The sequence below is a fragment of the Apium graveolens genome, chromosome 2 (genome assembly GCF_009905375.1).
Source record: "Apium graveolens cultivar Ventura chromosome 2, ASM990537v1, whole genome shotgun sequence".
Lineage (NCBI taxonomy): Eukaryota > Viridiplantae > Streptophyta > Magnoliopsida > Apiales > Apiaceae > Apium > Apium graveolens.
The window spans coordinates 287,729,665-287,740,069 of record NC_133648.1 but is presented as its reverse complement, the minus strand read 5'-3'; the positions used below and the strand labels follow the sequence as shown (position 1 = coordinate 287,740,069).

General features: G+C 36.3%; 1 non-coding gene across 1 annotated transcript; it reads right to left on the bottom strand.

Annotated features, from left to right (window-relative positions):
- Nucleotides 1-9,441: 9,441 nt before the first annotated feature.
- LOC141710330 (small nucleolar RNA R71) lies at nt 9,442-9,548 on the bottom strand. The gene has a single exon (XR_012570856.1). It is a non-coding gene; the product is annotated as a small nucleolar RNA R71 (small nucleolar RNA).
- Between the last annotated feature and the right edge of the window lie 857 nt (nt 9,549-10,405).

Here is a 10,405-nt window from a genome sequence, read left to right as displayed (position 1 = left end):
AGCTTGTTTGTTTAGAGTTTGGGTTGGAGTGGTAGTGGTATGAATGTTGAATCTTGTTGATTTGTTAAAGGAATTAAGTATAGTTTAAGTTCATGATGAGAATAACATAAATTGGAAGAACTTGAGGTGTTGGGACTGTTGTAGTGTGTTTTGGATGAATGTTGATTGTATGAATGAATTGGGATTGATTGGTGGTTGAATTGGAATGGTATAAAATTGGGAAATCGCGTAAACATAGCCGTCATAATGTCCGATTTACTTTAGACTGCTTTTGTTCATAACATTAGGACCCGAGATCTCCCTGCTAGGTTTTGAATATTTCCATGTTTAGATAGTTCATGTTACGAGCTTCATTTTGATATGTGATTCGTTTGATTCCGATGTACGGTTTAGGAGAAACGGTCGTTTTAAGTAACGACGTTTCGTGAACGAATCATTACCCCTCGCCTTACTTTGAAACCTTGGTAAAGGACCTTAAATGACTAATTGAGGTAAGAAACATTTATGTAAGGTGTAATAGGCAGTTCGTAAGATATTTGCGAAAGAATCTCCTTAAAACTCGTAATGGTAAATTTATTAAAAATGGTGGAGCCACGGGTACTCGAGCGACTTAAGTAAATCGTTAAGCGCGAAAGCGAACGTTAGGACTCTAAATGGTTAAAGTCTAGTTTCTTAAGCGACCGGGGTTTAATTCCGACTTATGTTGTTGTTCATAGGTTATCGGACCCACTCTAAGCTTAAGCCTATCCGGGAGCACTCAGGCAAGTTTTCTATCCGTTATACTGTTGTTGTGATGTATACACTTGTATATGCTTTATCTTGTGATAGATGCATGATGGTTAAATTAGCAAATTCTTGCGATATATTGTAGCATGTGATATGGTACATATGCATGCCTGTTTCGTATTCTTGCCATATATATCTGTTGGTTCAGTTGATAATACCTATGCTAGAGAATAGCGGTAATTTGCATATACCCTTAGTATAGGGACCCAAAGGTGAAAACATTTTCTAAAACCGGGAGTCGAGGATCCCGAGTAGATTTTATATATATATATATATATATATATATATATATTTATATATGGTTATAGTTTCAAAACTATTAATCGAATAAGGTTTATTCGATAACTTTATATTATTTAATGAATATTATTTCGAATATTCATTCGAGGGCTTATGACTCAGCTTATTTTATTTATTGAATATTATTTGAATATTCATTTGAGGATCTATGACTCCGATTATTTGCTGAGATATATTCTTTATTTTATTAAAGAATAAGGTGTCGATAATCAAACTCACTTTTGATTATTCAAATAAAGATAGTACCTTCATATAAGTATATCTTTGGTTATTTAATGTTCATTTCAAGTATAAGTTTTACAACTTCTACTTCAATTATTTTTATAAAGATTATTCTTTATGGGAATATTATTTAAATAATAATATTCAGATATTTTCTAATATATTGGGACTGATTTATTTTACTAAATCAGCATCACTCCGAACATTCTTAAAAATGTTTCGCGAGCCTTCAAAATGATTTTTAAAAGTTAGAGCGGATCCCAAAACTCATTGTTTTTATATTTAAGATCCTCCTTTCGAAGGGGATTTAAATACTCGCTCAAAACCTGAGGGATCCGGCTCTGTGGTCTGTTTTATATTCACAACAAGGTTGCTGTCTTGATAAAAGAGTTTTTGATTACTTACCCAATACTCGGGAAGTAAAATTCTTGGAACAAGTTAATCCATTAACAGGCATCGCCTGGGAAATATCGGTGAGTTTTTCCTTTCCAACTAGATACGACTTCTTAGTGGAGCCGTATCAACAAGTTTCTACTTGGGGAAAGTGGGGACGAGCTTTACGTTTCAGAGTCATGGATTTCATCTGAACTAGGAGTGGTGTAAGTGGTCGAGTAGCGCCGGCCCAGCCTTATTATATTGGCCCAAATGGCCTGGAAGTTCCGCTAAGGCGGTCCATTCCTTAGGAGTTCAGTGTTCAGTTGACAAGTAAATCCGACAGGTTCTCCTCTACATGTAGAAAATGGTGGGGTTGTACTACTACGACTGATCATCGTAAGTGGTCTTCCTGGCGCGGAAAACTCCCGTAATGAGTTCATCATCCAATTGGATATTTCTGCAACACTACCTAGAGCACTTCGATAGAAAGGCTACGGTTGGGCGATTGTTGAGTGTTGGAAGGGTCAAGTTTTCAAAATGATGTTTGCATCAAATGAAGTATCTCGTAACTTCATTTTATTTTGATGATATTTTAAAGATTTAATCTATTCAAATTTGGTCTTGTAGTCTCATCTATGTGATGAACTTTTGAAACTAATTATAACTTGAACGGTGGTAGTTCAAGTAGTATTTAGAAAAGATATAAGTATATTGGAGTATCTTGTAACTTCATCTTTTAAACTTATATCTAGTAAATGATTATCTTATGCATGACAAAGATTTTCAGAAAAATGTTGAGACAAGGTTAGATATATGAGATCACCTTGCAACGATATTTTATACAGTTATACACTGGAACTCTGTGTGTATTATGCATGGAAGAGGACTTCCAATATTTTGAAAAGTATATATGTATATATATACTGAATATTTTGCGACTTCATCGCATTAAGATATCAACTTGGTTCATTTCTTTTGACCAAGACTTTCATGAGTACTATGAGAAGGCTCATATATTGTTAATCATTATACATATTATTTTGGTGGGCTTGCTGCTCACCCTTGCTTTCTTCTTTCATCACACAACATCAGATAGACAAGATGAACAGGACCAAGCTCCCAATTCGCGAGCGGATAGGAAATGTTCCACAGTTTCCTATAGGCGTTGATGTCGCTGTAGCTGAGGTAGGAGCTACCAATAGGCTAGGCTTTCAACTTTTGATGTACCAGACTTATGTATCTTTATCAATTGTAATAATGGAAAAGAAAGGTAAATTTATTCAGAAACCTGTTTAAGGTGTATTGGCATATAATTGGTGGAATAAAATGACTTGTGATTATTTTTGGATATTCATCATTGAGACTATAACTTGTGGTGTGTGTTTATTGTGGGGTCACAGTACAGAGTAGTTGATTATTTATTAAGATTGGTTGTTATTAAGGGAAATGGAACTCGTGACAACCCGGATCCCCGACCCCGGATTTGGGGGTGTTACAAACATCCATTAGAGAACTCTTAGTTATTGATAAGTCAAATTCCACTAGAGAACTTAGAGATATCGGTAAGTCAAAATTCACTATTGAACTCTGAGATATCGACAAGTCAAATTTGACTAGAGAACTCTGATATATCAACAAGTCAAGGAGCCACTAGAGAACTCAGAGTTATCAATAAGTCAAGTGAAGATATGAAGATTAGAGATCTCGACAAGCCAAATTCTCTTATAGAGAACTTGAGACCCCTACAAGCCAAATTACCTATAGAGTACTAGAGATCTCGATAAGCCAATATACTTATTGAGATGTCAATTTCTCTATAGATCAAAACTAGAGATCTCGAGGTAAAATCTCAAAGTTCAAAATTGCAGATCAGTTCAATATCCAAGATTAACAATCAACAAACAATCCAAACAGCTGGATTGACAAGTCTACAAAAAGCAACTTGAAGAATGTACAAGATCAATGGTGAATATTAACTGACAAAAGAGGATCAAAGTAAACACAAGATGCTAAAGATATGTTAATCCATAAATAGAAAATATACTTTCTATAAATGGAAATGACAAGTGACTGTTTATAAAAGCTAATAGCATGTCTTATTGTACACGCTATAAACCAGCAGTTAACTGAGTTATAAAGTTAACACTGGTCCTTTGTTTAGTAGTAACAATTTAGATAGAAAATCTTGCAAAACTCTCAAGTAGAAGCTAAGCTCTTTATCAACAAAGAGCCTAGAAATTTTGTAGCAAAACATTTTTAATTTTAATATAAAATTAAGTGAATTTTGAAGAGTGTTCTTTATACTTGCAAGTTTAATTTCTGCATGAACACACTTTCACTACAAGATTTAATTTACTTTATTCAACCATAAAATATTCAAGAAAAGCTTAAAAACAGTAAAACACATTCACCCCCCTGTGTGTTATTCATTCCCTAACAAGTGGTATCAAAGCAAAATCTGAAAGTAAACAGATTCAAGATCTTGGAAGAATAAATTCACAGAAAATCGGTAGCATCAAAATTCCTACCTTTGACAAAGCTAAATACACTTTTTGGAAAAAGAAAATGTTGTTGTTTATCAGGATGGCCAATCCACTCTATATTCAGATACTAAAAAATGAGCCCTTCACTCCTATGGTTAGAGTTGAAGAATCAACAGATGGTGATATGGTCATTCCAGGTCATTATGTTCCAAAAGACCCTTCTGAGTATACTGAGCCTGAAAAAGAGAAAGTTTTCCTGGATAGTGGCTTGCAATTGATATTGATTGAGTCACATGACGATGTGATGTACAACAACATTGTCAACTGTGACACTGCCAAGCAAATATGGGAAAAGATTGAGATACTCTGTGAGGGAACTGGGGAAGTTAGATCAAATCAGATAAGTATACTGATTTCACATTATGAGGGTTTCATGGCTAAGCCAAATGATAGTATAACAGATGTGTTTGAAAGGTTCAACAAGCTGATAAATGACTTGCAGCTCCATGAAAAATACTATAAAGCTGAAGAAGTGAACTTGAAGTTCTTGCTTACTCTCCCTGATCATTTGGAACAGAAAAACTCAGAAATCATGGAAGGGAGAGATCTGAGCAGAATAACACTAGAAGTTCTATATGGAATTCTCAAAACATATGAGCTAGAAATGATTCAAAGGAAATTATTGAGATCTGGTCAGGGACATATTGTAGATGGCTCAAGTGCTTTATTGTCAATGAAAGCCAAACATCTATTGATGAGCCAAGATCTCAAACTCCAGTTGCCTCAACAAGTGAGCAAAGAACAAATGATTCACAGGTACAAGTCATTCTGGAATTGAAAGAAGATGAATTCTACACTCTTGATGAACTGGATGAGCTAGATCTGTCAATGGCTTATTTGGATAGAAAATTCTCTAACATTAGAGTAAAGAAGCCAAGATTTTTCAAGGGTAAAGGACAACCTTTCAACAAAGACAACAACTGGAAAGGAAAAGGGAAGTACCCTTCTGATAGAAAGAATGGTTACAAAACTGGATCTGTTGACAAATCTAAGATAGGGTGCTATAACTTTGATGAGTTGGGCCATTTTGCTACCGAATGCAGGAAACCCAAGAAAGCAAAGAAGGATAAAGCTTATCTTGAATTGGAATCAAAGTATGAAGCTCTTCTGAAGAAACAGCAAAACAAAGCTTATATCGCAGAGGGTAAAAGTTGGGATGACTCTGAAAATAATGAAGATGAAGAATTTGGAAATTATGCACTCATGGCCTTGGAGCAAGGAGAATCATCCTCATCTAAATCACAGGTACCAACTGTTACCACTATTGATTTAAATGTGAGTCAGTATAAGGAAACTGTGGAGAAGATGAGCATAGAAATGTTTCACATTCACACAAGCATGGTTGCTGCTAATGAAGAAGTTAGCAGATTAACAAGAATAAATGAGAAGCTTGAAAGTGAGAAGCAAGAAACTGAATTGTTGTTGGTGGAGCTTAAAGCTGTAAAGCAAGAGAATGCTTATCTCAAGAACAAGCTCAAGTGTGGAAATGAAATTGAAGCAGTGCTAAGGGAGAAGCTGAAAAAGAATGAGGTGAAGTTGAAGTCTTTCAGAAATGCATCTGAGCTGGTTGGACAATACCATGAGAAAAACAAACATGTGCAAATATTGCTATTGGTCTTGACTATGATACCTTGAATAGCAAGAAGAAAGAGATAGGTGACAAAGGAAGAGCAACAGCTAATGAAAATGTTCCAGCTATCCTGAAAAAGGTTGTATCACCTATGTTCAAGGCATGTGAAATCAACTTCAGTGAAGAAGAATTAATTATCAAGCAAGAAATTTCTGATGAGGACAAAGTGAAGAAAACTGCAGAATCAACTCAGTCCTCCAATACTGAAGAGAAGCTCATGGATAAACAAAGTCCCAAGACACCTGTTAAAGAAACCAAAATTGAAGATGCGAGAAAGAAAAATAAAAATAGAAATGGGAAAATAGGGATAAACAAAAGCAACAATTTTGCTTATATTGTAGATGATCCAAGAAAGAAATGTAAAAAATGTGGCTCTATGAATCACCTAACTCACCTTTGTAAAAAGGCAGTTAGCAAGCCAACTGAAGGAGCCTGCAAATACAATGAAGCAAATGCAAATGATCCCTACTCCTTTTGTGATAAGTTTGACTGCATTCCTTGTAACTTGAAAGTGATAAAAAGTTGCCACACAAACTGATAGTAGACCTCAAAGAAACAAGAATTGGGTCTACAACAGAAAGGGAAAATGCTCAACAATCAATGAACTCTATTTTATCTGAAACTACTCATTCTACTTCTGCTCAATCAGTTAAAAAGAAGAAAGTACCCAATACTGCTTGGGTTGCTAAACACACTTAAAACTCATTGTGTGCAGGGCAAAGTGAAGAAAGTCATCTGGATCATAGACAATGGATGTTCCAGGCATATGACAGGTGATAAAGCCCTGGTATCACAGTTTGAGGAGAAAGTTGTCCTTTTGGTGACCTTTGGAGAAAATAGCAAAGGATTCACAATGGGATATGGCAAGATTATTTCTGAAAATATTGTCATTGATGATGTAGCACTGGTAGTTGATCTTGAAGTAAATCTTCTCAGTGTTAGCCAATTTGCAGACAAAGGCTTTGAAGTCTTATTCAAAAAAGAAGAATGCACTTTTATCAGCAAGAAAACCGGTGAAGTTGCTCTGAAAGGAGCAACGAAAGGAAGCTTGTTTGTTACAGACTTAGACTCAACAAATAAGGATAGAATTGTTTGCTTCTACACTAAGGAATCAGAAGAACAAAGCAAGCTATGGCATAAGAAATTGTCTCACTTGAATTTCAAGACAATTAACACATTGGTCAAAAAGGAGTTAGTAAGAGATATACCTAAACTGGAGTTTGCTCAAGTTGAAGTGTATGAAGCTTGTCAGAAAAAAAATGAAAAGATCAAGTCACAAGTCAAAAACTATGAATTCTATAACTGCACCTTTGTAACTAATTCACATGGACTGGTTTGGGCCAGTAAATGTCTTATCAATTTTAAGAAATAAATATGTACTTGTGATGGTGGATGATTTCTCAAGATACACTTGGGTAAAGTTCATGCACTCTAAAGATGAAACTCCACACATCATAATTTAGCACATAAAGAAGATAGAAAAATAGGTTGAAGATCAAAATTGTGTGAAAAGATTAAGAAGTGATAATGGAACAGAATTCAGGAATGCAACATTGAGTGAATTCTGCAAAAACAAAGGGATTGTTCAAGAATTCTCAGCAGCTAGAACACCTCAACAAAATGGAGTAGTTGAAAGGAAGAACAGAACATTAGTTGAAGCTGCTTGAACAATGCTGCAAGATGCCAAGTTGCCAACAAGTTTCTGGGAAGAGGCTGTTAACACGACATGTTACACTCATAATAGATATCTCATTAACAAGGCACATGGAAAATCACCTTACTCAATCATGTCTAAGAGAAAGCCTACTGTAAAGCATTTCATGTGTTTGGAAGCAAGTGTTACATTCTGAAAGACAACTCTGAATATGTGGGAAAACTCTGAAAGTTTTTGAAGTAATTTTTCTGGGATATTCATTGGAAAGGACAGCCTACAAAGTTTATGTAATTGATCAAAAGAAGATTATGGAAAGTACAGATGCGACTTTTGATGATGACAAGTGTCCAGGCTTGGAATGCCTTGTTGATAATGAAGCTGAAGCTCTTGTATTTCAAACTCTCAAAATTGATAGTGATTCTGATGGGGAAGATAAAGTTGATGTACAATAGATGACACATGAAGAGTCTACTGAATAAGAGAATCATAGAATTGGAAGCTCATCTCAAACATCTGAATTTGATAGCACAAAGTCAAGGGGAGAAAGAGAAGAAGGATCTAGCAGTCATACCAATAATGAAGAGAATAATGAAGGCACAAGTCAACAAACTCATACAATTGATAAGTGGATTTTATATCCACTTGGAACGCTTTATTACAAGCTTAAATTGGTGTTTTGGACTCAAGTTGTTGGTATTTTGATGTGTTTTTGTGTTATTGCATTTCAGGTATCAGTTAAATGAAGAAAGGAGCTTTTAAAGGAAATATGATGAAAAGTGTTCAGATTTGGCAGCCAAGGTCATTGTCAAGTTGTAGAGAATCTCGTTAGCTTCGCGTGGGCAGTTGAACTCAAGTTATGACCAAAATAAGATTCATCAGAATTTTCCAGAAAGGTTGCATGCGGCCATGTCAGAAGTGCACGCGACCACCTGCTGACACGCGGCCGCCTCCGACCCGCATGCGACCGCGTGCTGATGCGCTGCTGACTTCGCTGATTTCGCTGAAAAAGCCTTTTTTGAGTGAAATTTGACGATTTTAAGGGTACAGGTCCACTAAGGGCTTATATATACTTAAAAAAGGCTTTTCATCATCCGGGAAGATTGGGATATCAAGGAGAAGACCTAGAAGCACAAAACAACTCCGAAAAAGAAGATCTTGTTTTCTACTTGTGATTATTTGAAAATAGTTTTAACTTTGGATGCTCGTTTTCATTCTTGTTGAACCAAGACCTTTTTTATTCATACTTTGATTATTATTCAGTTTATTAAGACCTTGTTTTATACCATTCTTTTATATGAACCCATGGTGACGATGAGTTCAATTATGGCCTAATCGTTATCATGAGATTCTTGAAGATTTACTTATGATACTTGCGTGAATATTAGCGTGTGTTTTCGCCCTAACAAGTTTTTGGCGCTGCTGCCGGGGACTCGGTGTTAATTTTTAGTTTATGTGCTTGTCATCAGTGGTCATTAAAGTTCACTGACTCAGATTCTTTTACTTTCATGGTTTATTTATTTGTGTTTCAGGTACTCATTATAATGGGAGATCTAGCAGCACGAACGAAAGCCTTGATGGATTTTTCTCAACCCAAGATCTATGACATTCAATCTAGCATTCTTCGGCCAGCTATCACAGCTAATACCTTTGAGATCAAGCCTGGCATAATTCAATGGGTGCAGAATTCAATCCAGTTTGGGGGTTCTCCAACTGAAGATCCCAATATGCACATTAGGGATTTTATTGAGATCTGTGACGCCTTCAAGTTCAATGATGTTTCTGAAGATGCTATGAAGCTGAGACTGTTCCCATTCTCTCTGAGGGATAAGGCTAGGAGCTAGTTACACTCTCTACCAGCTGGTTCGATTACTACTTGGGAAGATCTTGCTTAGAAGTTTCTTACTAAATTCTTCCCTATGGCGAAGACAGCTACCCTCAGGAATGCTATTACTCAATTTGCACAACAAATGGGAGAATCGCTATGTGAAGCTTGGGAGCACTACAAGGAGATGCTTAGGAAGTGTCCTCATCATGGAATGCCTGATTGGATGATCATCAATTGTTTTTATAATGGTTTAGGAGCACAATCTAGACCCATGCTTGACGTAGCATCAGGTGGAGCATTATGGGCAAAAAGCTATAAGGAAGCCTATGATCTAATTGAACTGATGGCTGCTAATGAATATCAGTATCCAACTCAGAGATTGCCACAGGGCAAGGTAGCAGGAGTTCTTGAAGTGGATACAACTACGACTATCACTGCTCAAATAAATGAGTTATTTATGAAGATCGATTCTCTGGCTAACTATGGTGTTAATCAGATAACCAGTATTTATGAACTATATGCAGGTTTGCTTGAGACGGAACAATGCGCTATATCTAGTGAATCAGCTCAGTTTGGGAGCAACTTTCAGAGATCGCAGCAACCAGTTCCAGATACTTATCATCCTGACAACTGGAATCGTTCTAACTTCAGATGGAGCAACAATCAGAATGTGATGCAACAGCCGTTCCAACAGTTTGGAAATGAGCAATTCAATCTTCCTGGTTTTCAGTAATAATTCGCACCAAGACAACAACTCCAACTTCAACAACAAACTCATGGTGCATGTCTATCTTCGAATGAAAAATCTGAATTGGAGGAGTTGCGGCTTATGTGCAAAAACCAGGCTCTTATATGCCAGAGCCAGGCTATTTCTATCAAGACTTTGGAGAATGAAATAGGGCAAATTGCTAATGCCTTATTGAATCAACCACCAGGAACGCTTCCTAGTGATACAGAAACAAATCCAGGCAAGAGGTAAGTTGAAGAACAGGTGAATGGCATTACCTTAAGGTCTAGAAAGGTCACAAGCCCCCAAATTCAGCAAGACAAAGAGCCTGAAAAATCTTAAG